Below are 12,436 nucleotides of genomic sequence, written 5' to 3' on the forward strand. Positions count from 1 at the left end.
GCAACACCACAGAAACAGAAACTGTCCCCTAGTACTGTGCAAAATATAAAGACAGCAGATGTAAATTTGAAAAAAAAAAAACCTAACAACTACCAATCACCACTTTACAAATTAACAAATAGAAATAAAACAAATATAGAAAGTAAAATAATACCATTTTATTGGACTAATACATTTAGCTTTCAGAGGCCAAACCTCCGTCCTCAGGTCAGTACAGTATAGTGCTGTTACAGTATCCTATCCTGACCTGAGGAAGGGGGTTTTGTTCTCCAAAAGTTAGTCAAAATGTATTAAAATTAGTCCAATAAAAAGATTACCTTATTTACATGTTCTATTATAAACATTTAACACATCTACAATACTTTATCCTAAAGCAAAAAAATATATATATATATTTTATTTACAGTTTGCTGTCTCAGGTTTCTGCTTTCCTCATCTTCTTTTCACCGTCTTCCTTCCATCCAGCATGTCTTCACTCTCTCTCTCTCTGCCATCCAGTGTCTGCCCTCTCTGCCGTCCCTTCCATCCACTGCCTGCCCTTTCTCTCTGCCCCTTCAATCCACCATTTGCCCTCCCTCTCCCATCCATCCAGGGTCTGCCCTCCCTCTCGCTCCCCCCTCCATCTAGGATCTGTCCCCTCTCTCTCTCTCTCTGCCCCTTTTTTCAGCCCCCAGTTCCAGCCCCCTTCTCCCCTCTGAACACCCCCACCCCAGTCCCCTTCTCCCCTCCCCTTCTCCTGTCTGAGACCCCCACCACAGTCCCCTTCTCCCCTCCCCTGTCTGAGACCCCCACCCCAGTCCCCTTCTCTACTCTGAACACCCCCATCCCAGTCCCCTTCTCCCCTCCCCTTCTCCCCTCTGAGATCCCCACCCCAGTCCCCTTCTCCCCTCCGAACACCCCCACCCCAGTCCCCTTCTTCCCTCCCCTTCTCCCCTCTGAGATCCCCACCCCAGTCCCCTTCTCCCCTCCCCTGTCTGAGACCCCCACCCCAGTCCCCTTCTCCCCTCTGAACACCCCCACCTGAGTCCCCTTCTCCCCTCTCCCCTCTCCTTCCCTTCTCCCCTCTGAGATCCCCACCCCAGTCCCCTTCTCCCCTCCCCCTCCCCTGTCTGAGATCCCCACCCCAGTCCCCTTCTGCCCTCCCCTGTCTGACCCCCACCCCAGTCCCCTTCTCCCCTCTGAACACCCCCACCCCAGTCCCCTTCTCCCCTCCCCTTCTCCCCTCTGAGGTCCCCACCCCAGTCCCCTTCTCCCCTCCCCCTCCCCTGTCTGAGACCCCCACCCCAGTCCCCTTCTCCCCTCTGAACACCCCCACCCGAGTCCCTTTCGCCCCTCTCCTTCCCCACCTCAGTCCCGTTAAAACCGGCGAAGCAGCGTCGCAGGCAGCGCCTCGTGCCCTGCTTGTAAAAAAAGAAAATCAAATCTCCTTCCTTCTCCTCGTCTTGACGTCGACTCGGGCCTTCCAATCAAATTGATTGGAAGGCCTGAGTCGACGTCAAGACGTCAAGACGAGGAGGAGAAGGAGGAAGGAGATTTGATTTTTTTTTTTTACAAGCAGGGCACAAGGCGCTGCCTGCGACGCTGCTTCGCCAGTTTTTTAAATGTGCGGCGCCGCGGGAACGGCCACGAGAGGCGGCGGGAGCGGAGCACCCCCCACCCACTGGCACCTGGGGCGGACCGCCCCCACCGCCCCCCCCCTTGGTACGCCACTGGTTAGGCCCCCTTCCTTTTGCTGGGAAATTCATTGCCCAGTCTGTCTGTGGAGCGGGGCTCCAGGCCCGTTCTGTATACCCTGAGGATGTGGGATTTTAGCTTACCTGGGGGAGACCTCAATGGATTTCATCCCATTAACACCCCCCCCCCCCCCCGCACAGTAATGGGTGAATGGGGGTGACTCTGCTTACAACACCACTCTCGCCTCTGCTCTGGACACCCTTGCACCATCCATCCCCCGTCCCACAAGGCGTACTAATCCCCAGCCCTGGCATCCGATACCTTCGCTCCTGCGCCCGATCTGCTGAACGCCTCTGGAGGAAATCTCACACCCATACTGACTTCATTCATTACAAATTCATGCTATCCTCCTTCCAGTCCTCCCTATTCCTTGCCAAACAGGACTATTACACCCAATTGACTAATTCTCTCGGCTCCAACCCTTGTCGTCTCTTCGCCACCCTCAACTCCCTCCTCAAAGTGCCCTCCGCTCCCCCCCTCCCCCTCTCCTCAATCACTGGCTGACTACTTCCGCGACAAGGTGCAGAAGATCAACCTCGAATTCACTACTAAGCCATCTCCTCCTCTTCACCCTTTAACCCACTCCCTCAACCAACCAACCCAGGCCTCCTTCTCCTCTTTTCCTGATATCACAGAGGAGGAAACCACCCACCTTCTTTCCTCCTCGAAATGCACCACCTGTTCCTCTGATCCCACCCCACCAACTTACTAAACACCATCTCTCCTACTGTCACCCCCCCATCTGTCATATCCTCAACCTCTCTCTCTCCACTGCAACTGTCCCTGACACCTTCAAGCATGCTGTAGTCACACCACTCCTCAAAAAACCATCACTAGACCCTACCTGCCCTTCCAACTACCGCCCCATCTCCCTCCTACCCTTCCTCTCCAAGATACTTGAATGCGCCGTTCACAGCCGCTGCCTTGATTTTCTCTCCTCTCATGCCATCCTCGATCCGCTGCAATCCGGTTTTCGCTCTCTACACTCGACAGAAACGGCACTCACTAAAGTCTGTAATGACCTGTTCCTTGCAAAATCCAAAGGTCACTACTCCATCCTCATCCTCCTCGACCTATCCACCGCTTTTGACACTGTCAATCATAATCTACTCCTTGCCGCACTATCATTTGGATTCCAGGGCTCTGTTCTCTCCTGGTTCTCCTCTTATCTCTCCCACCGTACCTTCAGAGTACATTCTCATGGATCTTCCTCTACCCCTATCCCGCTCTCTGTTGGTGTTCCTCAGGGATTTGTTCTTGGACCCCTTCTTTTCTCAATCTACACCTCTTCCCTGGGTTCGTTGATCTCATCTCATGGTTTCCAATATCATCTTTATGCTGACGACACCCAGCTTTATCTCTCCACACCTGACATCACTGCGGAAACCCAGGCCAAAGTATCGGCCTGCTTATCTGACATTGCTACCTGGATGTCCAACTGCCACCTGAAACTGAGCATGGCCAAGACCGAACTCATTGTCTTTCCACCCAAACCCACTTCTCCTCTCCCTCCACTCTCTATTTCAGTTGATAACACCCTCATCCTCCCCGTCTCATCTGCCCGCAACCTCGGAGTCATCTTCGACTCCTCCCTCTCCTTCTCTGCGCATATCCAGCAGACAGCCAAGACCTGTCGCTTCTTTCTCTATAACATCAGCAAAAATCGCCCTTTCCTCTCTGAGCACACCACCCGTACTCATCCACTCTCTCATTACCTCTCGCCTTGACTACTGCAACCTACTTCTCACTGGCCTCCCACTTAACCATCTATCCCCCCTTCAATCCGTTCAGAACTCTGCTGCGCGTCTTAGCTTCCACCTAGACCAATATGCTCATATCACCCCTCTCCTCAAGTCACTTCACTGGCTTCCGATCAGGTACCAAATACAATTCAAGCTTCTCTTATTAACCTAAAAATGCACTCAATCTGCAGCCCCTCATTACCTCTCTACCCTCATCTCCCCTTACGCTCCTACCCGTAACCGCCGCTCACAGGACAAATCCCTCCTCTCAGTACCCTTCTCCACCACCGCCAACTCCAGGCTCAGCCCTTTCTGCCTCACCTCTCCCTATGCTTGGAATAAATCCCCTGTGCAAGTGGGCACTAAGCCGTGCGGCCACATAGAGCAAACAGGCAAGGTGAAGTATAGACCAGACTTTCTCCTTGTGGCTTGAGCACCTTCATATCGGTGTCTGTATCCCAGACGCTGTATCTTGATATTTATTTATTTATTATATTTGTATCCCGCACTTTCCCACTAAAAGCAGGCTCAATGCGGCTTACATAGTAATAGGTAACACAGAATTTTGTTATGTAAAGTAGGAAATTAAGTATAACATAATAGAAGGATGGATGGGTAGTAAATGGATGGGTAGGTAGGTAGAGACAGGTGATAGAGAGAGGAGGGTAAGGTGGGAGATAGATTCTGGGTCAATGTCGTTTTCTCTTCAGTATACGTAAGGTAGATGGGTTCATGAGATTAATCTGGGTCTTTTGGGTAGGCTTGTTTGTTTGTTCTAGCGATGTTGTAAGTTTGTTGGTGGAGAGCTGAAAAATCCAACCGTTGGGTACGTCAGAAAACTTAGACTGCGGCAGGAAGTGGGAGTGAGGGGCACCTACTGCACATGCTCAGAGGGATTTAAAAAAAAAATCTCTCTGAGCTATTGGAGAGCATTTCCGTCCAATGGGCTGTCGGATGACATCACCCATATGTGGCTGACGCATCCTGCTTGTCCTAGGAGAACCCTAGAGACACAACTTCCATGACCTTATGGAGAGGGGATAAGGGAGAAAGAAGAAAGGGATTAACAGTCCCTCCTTTACAAACCCTTGAAAGTAAAGGAGATGCTGACTGGAATTAGAACTTATTAGTGGATAATGACCTCACAGGATGTTCCACTTTCAGCCCTGCCTGTCTGCATGCACCCATTCAGGGCTGCCGAGAGGGGAGGCAAAATTCCTCAGGTCTCCAAGGGGGGGCCCAACACCGGGGTCTCTCTCTCTCCTGCTCCTGACGGGACCTGAGTGATTGCGTCCTGACAGGAGCAGGAGAGAGAAAACTTCAGCGGCAGGCCCCCCTTTGAGGCTGGGGAGGACCCAGAGCTCCCTCCAGCGCTGCTCTTCTGCCCATTGCTGAGTGGCTGCTTTTCCTCTCAGGCACACATGGCCGGTTTTCAAATCAACCATGCCCTGAGAGGAAAAGCAGCCGCAAGGGTAGGCAGTCAGCACTGGAGAAAGATGTCTTCTGCTGGCGGGGCCTCGGGATCCCTGCCAGCCAAAGTATTTAGACAAAGACAAGGATCAGGGGTGAGGGTGGGGCGGCAGCAGCCCTGCCCTGGGCCCAGTTCAGTCTTTCGACGGCCCTGCACCCATTATCAGGAGAGGACCACCATGGGAACACAGTATGGTGCTTGACACTCCTTGCTGGCTTTTCAACAGTACACGAAATGGCTTTCCTGGTTTTAGGGCCCCCCCACATAATTCATTCTTTAGCAACCGCACTGGTACTGCTGATCTCTTCCATAAGAAATATAATGGGGGAAATGAGACAATCACCCCCTTGGATCCTTACCCACAATAGCACCTTGACCTCTTAGAAATTTTTTAACCATGATGCTTAAGAATTAGACCAGAGGAGTAAGCAGAGTAAAACAGCCGCAGCTTCATTTATTGGTTGGCAAATCTGACCCAAGCTAACAAGGCAAATATATGTTAACAATCAAAAAACCTGGACTACCTGCCATCAGCAGCTAGGAGTCCACATGTAACAGTAGCAGAAATTTAACAAATACCCCACCATAGCAGCAAGAGATGAGTTTGGGAGCTCTGGCCTAACATTGACCACCTGGGGAATTAAGGCCCTGTTCAAAAGGGCCTCCTTTTGAACATGCTCTTAGCTCTGGTGTCCCCCCCCCCCCCCCCCCCCCTCTCCAAAGCTGCAACAAAGGCATCCCTGAGGAAAAAAAACAACAGTGCAACCAATTGTCAACACCTGGGGAATTAAGGCCCTGTTCAAAAGGGCCTCCTTTTGATCATGCTCTTAGCTCTGGTCCCTGCCTCCAAAGCTGCAACAAAGGCATCCCTGAGGAAAAAAAACAGTGCAACCAATTGTCAACAACAACAGTGCAACCAATTGTCCAATGTCTTGAGAACAAAGGGAGGGTAATTGAGCCACTTCTCAGGAGCAGGAAGGGTCCTGGGCCTCCAAGGCCCTCACCTAAATATCCCTGGTCAAAATCCCTCCCTATGTAAGAAGAGAAATGCTCCCCATTGGGCGGGCATTTCCCACCACCAGCATTTAAAAGTGGCCTAATCGGGCTAAGGGAAGGGAAATGGGTGTCTTGATATACTGCCGTTCTGAGGTTTTTGCAGGTTTACATATATTCAGGTACTTATTTTGTACCAGGGGTAATGGAGGGTTAAGTGACTTGCCCAGAATCACAAGGAGCTGCAGTGGGAATCAAACTCAGTTCCCCAGGATCAAGGTCCACTGCACTTACCACCCCTTCTTCTGGTGCTTACTAACCCTTCAGCTGTTCTGCTCCCCAACCCCCCCTCCCCCTCCATAGCCCTGGCAAGCTGGGCTTGAGAATGAGCCCAATATGACAGCAAAAGCCCATCCCAGCAGGGGGGGGGGGGGGGTGAGGTTTGTGGCTCAACCCTTACACATTAAAATTCAGGCTCCTGACCAGCCAGTCCCCTTAGGTCAGTTTGCTTACAAAGTCCCTCCCACAGATGGGGCCCATGTTTAGCACCAAACACTGCCCCAGAGTAAAGGGTGGGGGGAAGGGAGTGGAAGTGAAGCTTGTATTGTCATTTTATAAGAGGGGGGAGAGTGGAAGTGAAGTTTATACTGGCACTCCTGTACTGAATCGCTTCTGTAGAGGGGGAGGAGTGGAAGTGAAGCTACCTGATGCTAGGGTCCACCTTGGGGGGTCAGCACTCAAGAAAAAAAAATCAAAGTGTTGTAGATAATACACTGAAATCTTCTGCTTAGTGTGTGGTGGCAAACAAAAAAGCAAACAGGATTCTAGGAATTATTAGGAAAGGGATGGTGAATAAGACTCAAAATACTATAATGCCTCTGTATTGCTCCATGGTATGACCGCACCTTGAGTATTGCATTCAGTTCTGGTCGCCGTATCTCAAAAAACAGCAGAATTAGAAAAGGTTTAAAGAAGAGCGACCAAAATGATAAAGAGGATGGAACTCCTCTCATATGAGGAAAGGCTAAAGAGGTTAGCGCTCTTCAGCTTGGAAAAGAGATGGCTGAGGGGAGATATGATTGTGGTCTACAAAATCCTGAGTGGTGTAGAATGATTAGAAGTAAATCAATTTTTTTTACTCATTCCAAAAGTACAGACTAGGGGACACTCGAGGAAGTTACATGGAAATAGTTTTAAAACAAGGAAGTATTTTTTTCACTCAATGAATAGTTAAGCTCTGGAGCTCTTTGCCGGAGGATGTAGCAACAGCAGTTAGCATTTCTGGATTTTAAAAAAAAGTTTGGACAAGTTCCTGGAGGAAAAGTCCATAGTCTACTGTTGAGATTGACATGGGGAAGCTACCGCTTACCCTGGGATTTGTAGCATGGAATCTTGCCACTATTTAGGTTTCTGCCAGATACTTGTGACCTGGCTTGGCCACTGCTGGAAACAGGTTACTGGGCTAGATGGACCATTGGTCTGACCCAGTATGGCTATGCTTATGTTCTATGTACTATCATTGCCTGTGCTAGAACTCTTCTGTAGTGGGGGGGGGGGGGGGGGGGGGGGGGGATGGGAGTGGAAGTGAAGCTTGTACTGTCACTGCCTTTGCTGAATAGTTTCTTGGGGGAGGGGATGAGTGGAAGTGGAGCTTGTACTGTCATTGCCTGTGCTTGATCTCTTCTGTAGTAGTGGGGATGGGGGGAATGGAAGTGAAGCTTGTTCTGTTCCTCTCTTTGCTGGATCTCTGGTGTAGTGTGTGTGAGTGTAGGGGGGGGGGGTGGAAGTGAAGCTTACCTTATACTGTCACTGCTTATGCTGGATATCTTCTATAATGTGTGGGGGGTGGTGGTGGGGAGGGGGTTGAAGCTTGTACTGCTACTGCCTGTAATATATTTCTTCTGAAGTTGTGGGGGGGGGGGGGGGGGGGAGGGTAAGGTTTGGCTTACACCATCACTTCCTGTGCTGTATCTCTTCTGTATCAGGTGTGTGTGTGGGGGGGGGGGGGTGAATCTTGCACTGTTACTGCCTGTGCAGCATCTCTCTTCTGTAGTTGTGGGGGGGGGGGGGGTGGAAGGAAGTTTGCATTGCTACTGCCTGTGCTGCAGTGGGGGGAGGGAAGCTTGCATTGCCACTGCTGTATCTCTTCTGTACTGTGTGTGCTACTCCTTGTGCTGTATTTCTGTAGTGGGGGAAGGGGTGAGGCTTGCATTGCTACTACCCATGTTGTATTTCTTCTTTGTGTGTGTATGTGGGGTGGGGTGGGGGAGGGGGAGCTTGCACTGCCAATGCTGTATCTCCTTTGTAGTGTGCGTGTGTGAAGTTTGAACTGCCCCTGCTTGTTTTATATCTAGTCTGTGATGGGGGAGAGGAAAGCTTGCACTTTCCCAACTCCAGGGGGAGGAAGCTACACTCTAAATCTACACCAAGAATTAAGAAACCACTAGATTTGACATCATCATTTCCTTAGGAGGGAGGAAAGGAGGTTGAACTGTTTGGACAGAGAATAAACTATCCCTGGTATGCAGAGATTTCTGGCGTCTGACGGTCTGTGTGTCTTTGGGTACTAGCTCAGGAAATGGATAGCTTTGTAACTTGCCTCCCTCCCTGTTTAGTTTAACCCTTTGGTGCCAGATGCTTCTCATTTGGCAGGCATACCCAGCACCATATGAATTCCTACTTCAGACCGGCACAAATGACAACTTGTCTTGGAATCCCATAAGGAAAGAGTCCTGCTGGGTGTTCCATTTGAGTGGGAAGGTCACAACCTGAGCTGCAGGTGAAGCAAGTTCCAGGAAGATTGCTCACCTTTGCCCCAAGTCTTTCTGAAATGAGCCACATCCTCTAGCCTGCTGCAGCCAGTGAGTCAGCTGTCACCTTCCCTACACCTACAGGACACTCATGGGTGGTAGGTTACACACCTCATTACTACACACAGGCAGAAGGCATATTCAACATGCTACTCAAACACTCATCCTATTGGCATTTTTATGGGCAGGATACACTCACTGCTGTACTTCCAATGGGCTGCAAGAAAGCTCTGCCATTCCCAAGCCTTCCGAATAGAGCCTAGCAGCTGCTGGGATCAAGTGGTGACAGCAGAGAATCTAAGGTGAGAGTCTGGTGACTCACTGGGAACAAAAACCCTTTTCATCACAAACAAGCCCTGGTCAAGAAATGGACCCTTCCCTAGTGTCAACATCTGATTAAGTATTCAGGGTTTCAACAGTTGTAGGGGAGACACACTCACTACACTGCATTTGGTTATGGGCCAAATACTGGTACTTGGTTCACAAAGTGAAGCCTTGCATTTTTTTTTTTTAACAGCACAGTAGAAGCTTCCCCCCCCCCCCCCTCACCCCCTGAAGCTATAGAGCAGATACAGCAATGGTAGTAATAACGCAAGCTTCATTTCCCCAACCTACCAAAAGCAATAGCGTAGGCAATGCAATGCAAGCTTCCCCACCCCACCCCCTACTACAGACCAGATATAGGGATGGTAGAAGCTTAACCCCAACACAGATGGACCTGAGTTTCAATCCACTCAATTTAAAGCTGTTGTCAATTTCATTTATTCTTCTCTTACAGGTCTGTTACGCAGGGACTGCCAGAGCCATATACTGGGAGGAGTGCTCTGCTAATCAGACTCCATGATACACAGGGAACACTACTGGTTGCAGACTTTAAGAGATACATCAAGGAAGGCAAGCCAACTCAACCCAACCAGGCTAAAGGAAAGAGCCAATGCTGCCTTTAACATCCTGCCACCAGTCTATTAGTAGACAGGTGGCAGGATGTTAAGGCATCCTCCAGAGAGCAGACAGGCAGAGCTGTGTGTACACATTCCTGCAACCTAGTTCACCCCTCCAAGTGTCCTCTGAGGCACAGCCAATGCAGCCTAGCTAAGGGCAGCACAGCCCAAGTTACTACTACTACTTAACATTTCTAAAGCGCTACTAGGGTTACGCAGCGCTGTACAATTCCCTCCTTCTCCTGTCTTCAGTCTCTCTCATGCTGCACACCCCTCTCTCCCAGTACTCATCCTATCTCTTACACCTCCCACACTGAGAAACAGATATAAAAAGCAGAAAGAGCAGAAGTCTCTAACTTTCCTCCTTAGCAGCTAAGACAGAAGCAGAACCTGTGTGGAAAGGTATGTGGGATGAAGAGGGGGGGGGGGGGGGGGGCTCTTCTGCCCTTTCTGTATATAGCCTAAAGTCACATCTCCCCTCAGTGCTCACCTGGGACTGGCACCTCCCTCTTGCTAATGGCAAGCAGCCAATCTCCATAGCAACCACTGGGGTGGAGCTTATTCACCTGTTACTGACCTCAGAGATGCTAGTATAGCGCTGGGGCCTTCCTTTTGCCTCTCATAGCAGTCAGATTCCCAATTTCTATATCCACAATTCAGTCCAGTGTTGCCAGGTGGGCGGTTTTACCGCCCAATTGGGCGGTTTTCCGCGACCCGCTGCGGGAAATTTTTGCCCGCGGCGGGTTGCGGTTTTTTGGGCTGCTTTTTGGGCTTCAGGGCGGTTTTTTGGGCGGCTTTTTCGGCCGCAGGGGGACGGGGTTAGTGACGTTTTTGGGCGGGGTTAGTGACGTTTTGGGCGGGGTTAGTGACGGGGAGGCGGGGCCGATGACGGGGGAGGCGGGGCCGGTGACGGCGGGGTTGATGACGGCGGGGGCGGGGGTGATGACGCGGGGGTGGGGGTGTCAGGGGCGGGGTTTGAGTTTGGGCGGTTTTTGTGCTGGATTGGGTGGGAAAAAAATTTTCCACCTGGCAACACTGATTCAGTCCCTTAATCAGGTCCCATCTCCAACGGAGGCTACAAATGGCTGCAGAGTGCTAACTTATACAGTGGGAAAGGGACTGAGCAGGCAGTGTACCCCCCTCCCTCCCACTCAGGGAAAAGACTGCACAGACAGTGCACCATCCGCAACCCGGGCATGAACTGGGCAGGCGGTAAATAACTCCCCCCCTCCATACAGTGTATGATTATCACCACTTGTGTAAGGCATATTAGTGGCATGCAGCACTCCAGAGATACCAGCTACCTTCCCCTTTTCTCTGCTCCCAACCCAGACAGCAACCTACCAGGCAGGAAATAACTCCCTCCATCCACCCGGGACAGGAATTGGGCAGACACTGTATCACCTTCACCTGTCTCTACTGACAGCAGTGGGGAGGGAGAGACTAGGCAAGTAGGGAGAGCATCATCACTCCCTCCCTTATCTGGGCAGAGATCATGCAGCAATTAACAAGACAACAGTGACAATCATTCAAAATGGGATCTCTGATGTCAAGATCTCCACCCTAAAAAAACCCAATGAAATGGCATGGGGCACATTGTGGACCGGAGAAGTGAGAAGAAAAAGAAATAAAGAGGAGCAGGGATGGGGAGAGACAAAAAGGCAGGAGAGAGAGAGAATAAAGGGGGCCAGATATTTAAAAAACCATAAATGAGAGACAAAAGGAGAAGACAAGGAAGAAAGGGGAATAAAGTGGGGGATAAAGAAAGCTAAGAGGGAAGGTACAATGTACTTTTACTATTCTGCCCTCTCTTGAGTATTTCAAAAGTCTCATTTCAGATTTCACATTCAGAGCAGCATTTTTAGTTTTGTGAATGTAACCTTCCTTCATACCTGGCCACAGGAACAAGATATTCTTTTTCCAGGCATAGAATTCAGGAGAAGCATTTCAGATTAATGATTATATGAGGGGTTAAAGTCACCTGCAGTGATCAGTGCACTCTAGCTGTGGAAAATTAAACATAAGAACTGCCCTACTAGGTTAGAGCAAAGGTCTATGAAGCCCAGTCTCCAATCCAGGTCGCAAGTACCTGGCAAGATTCAATGCTGCTTATCCAGGGATAAACTGTGGCTTTCCCCAGATCTACCTTAAGAGCGGTTTATGGGCTTTTCTTCCAGGAATCCATCCAAACCTTTCTAAGACCTAGCTATGCTAACTGTTCTTACCACATCCTCTGGCAATGAGTTCCATAGCTTAACTATGTGTTAAGTGAAGAAATATTTTCTTTGTTTTATTTTAAATATACTACTTAGTAACTTAATTGCCATGTCCCCTAACCTTTGTACTTTTTGAAAGAGTAGGCAAATCGATTCACATTTACCAATTTCACTCTACTTATGATTTTACAGATCTCTATCATATCTCCCCTCAGCTGTGTCTCCTCCAAGCTGCAGAGCCCTAACCTCTTTAGCTTTTCCTCCTAGGAGAGTCATGTCATCTACTTTTTCATTTTGTTTACTCTGTGCCTTTTATATATTTTTTTCAGATGTGATAACCAGAATTACACACAAAACACAACATATGGTCACACTATGGAGCAATACAGAGGCACTATCATTATAATTTTGTAGTCTCCATTCCTTTCCTAATAATTTGCAACTTTGCATCTGCTTTTTTGGCCACCAAGTACAGTGTGCTGTGTGATAATTCACACGAGGGCACTGTATAAATCTCAGGTAAAACTAG

The sequence above is a fragment of the Microcaecilia unicolor genome, chromosome 11 (assembly GCF_901765095.1).
Source record: "Microcaecilia unicolor chromosome 11, aMicUni1.1, whole genome shotgun sequence".
NCBI lineage: Eukaryota > Metazoa > Chordata > Amphibia > Gymnophiona > Siphonopidae > Microcaecilia > Microcaecilia unicolor.